The following is a 1703-nucleotide window of genomic DNA, read 5'->3' as shown; positions in this document are numbered from 1 at the left end:
TCACTTGTTCTCTTCCACTTCTAAAAAGCCCCTTCTTAGAGTTTTTCTCAAAGTGGGACAGCCAGCTGCTAGAAGTTGGGGTTATCCAGAAATTATTGGGTTCCTCAAAGGGCAGGGATTGAATCAAGTCAAATAGTTTGAAAACCTACCGTGTACAAGAAACTCTGAGGGAATCCTGAACTCTGCCTCCCCGGCATGACCAAAGCTAAAGCAGGGAAATGCACACAAAGGTCCTTTGAGCTGGTGGAAGAAAAGTCCTAGGCACTGACTAGACCTTTATCTGGCAAAAGTGGCCCACTCTTAGCAACCCCAAGAGGCCGTAGAAACCCAATAGCTTATATCTCAGTACAGAGCCATAAAATGTGTAGCCAGCCCAGGCACCAATTACCAGAGCTGCTTCCAAATCTATACCTGTCTCAGGAAGAAGGATTCAAGAAAAGAGTTTTAAAATATGTTCTTCTGAAATCTTCATTCTAATAACTTGGCTAAGCCTGTGCAGCTGGTGGCACTGAGGCACCCTCCTGGCTTCTGGCCCTGCAGACCAGCTACAAAGGTCCCTGGGCCATTTCTGGCTAACCATCCAAAAGTTACTGGCCCAAAGGCAGCAGTTTCAAGGTCACTGTCCCACCTTTATCCCACCAGAGGTCACACGTTGGAAAAGTCCCATCTTGACCAAACTTTCTTATAGAATCGGACGTCCTCGGAGTGGTGGGGAGGCTAAAATTTCCTTGGTTGGCCCCAAGGGTGGGTGATGCTGTTGATGTGCAGGCCACTGATGGTATTCAAGAAGAAGAGGAAGGAAGTTGTGAACTGGCACCAGAACATCAGGGTGAAGCCGATGAGCGTGACCTGGTTCCTGAGGAGGATCACAAAGCTCAGGAGCCCATCAGATGAGAGGACAAATGAGATGAGGAGGAGGACAGAGCCCAGGGCCCACTTGTGCCGTGAGTGGAGGTCCTCACACACCTGGGACACCACGAGGAGCTCCAGGCCAAAAATGGCAGCCACCACGGCCAAGGCGCTCACACTGCAAGCCCGGACCATGCCAACAGCCAGCCCTGGCACGTGGGCCTGACTCAGGTCTCTGAGGCAGTGTGGCCTGGTCCTGTTGGAGGTGGTACAGAAGTGCCACGGCCCAAAGAGGTGGTCCTCAGCCAGGAGCCAGTGGCCATCACAGATGGAGACGGAGGAGAGTACCACAGCCAAGGCGGCACACACGTTGATAAAGGTTCGGATGAAGGATTCAAAGAAGTACCGGTGGAGCCTCCTTTGGCCCAGCAGCCTCTGGGCCTCTTTTCCCCCAAGAGCCATGTGAGAAGAGGAGAAAGAAGAAGAAGAAGAAAAAGCCCCTTCTTAGAAGTAGATTCTGTAGATTCCCTTCTATATTACATAGATTTTCTTAGAGAGTTGAATGTATAGGAGGTGCAGAGATACTTCTACTACACATATGTATATATCAGAGGTGCTGCTTCTTCCTGTGACAGGGAAGAACCCCAGATAACTCCCACTGGAGCATGGATTAGCCTTCCCATAAGTTTCACAAGTGCACTGATTATATTCGAGGTCAGCATTAGCTCAGCTGTTCACCTGCATGCAGAATACTCAGGCTCCTGTGGGCGTGCCAACAAACACAACCACCCAATGTCATATTATTTCTCTGGGAAAATGTGTTCCAAGTTCCCAGTAACTGGCTTATCAATGAA

At 49.8% G+C, this 1703-nt stretch overlaps 1 pseudogene; it reads right to left on the bottom strand.

Annotated features, from left to right (window-relative positions):
* Nucleotides 1-717: 717 nt before the first annotated feature.
* On the bottom strand, nucleotides 718-1311 carry LOC102880065 (annotated as a pseudogene).
* Nucleotides 1312-1703: the final 392 nt, after the last annotated feature.

Source organism: Pteropus alecto, unplaced genomic scaffold (assembly GCF_000325575.1).
Source record: "Pteropus alecto unplaced genomic scaffold, ASM32557v1 scaffold79, whole genome shotgun sequence".
Lineage (NCBI taxonomy): Eukaryota > Metazoa > Chordata > Mammalia > Chiroptera > Pteropodidae > Pteropus > Pteropus alecto.
This window is presented reverse-complemented; position numbering and strand designations above follow the sequence as displayed.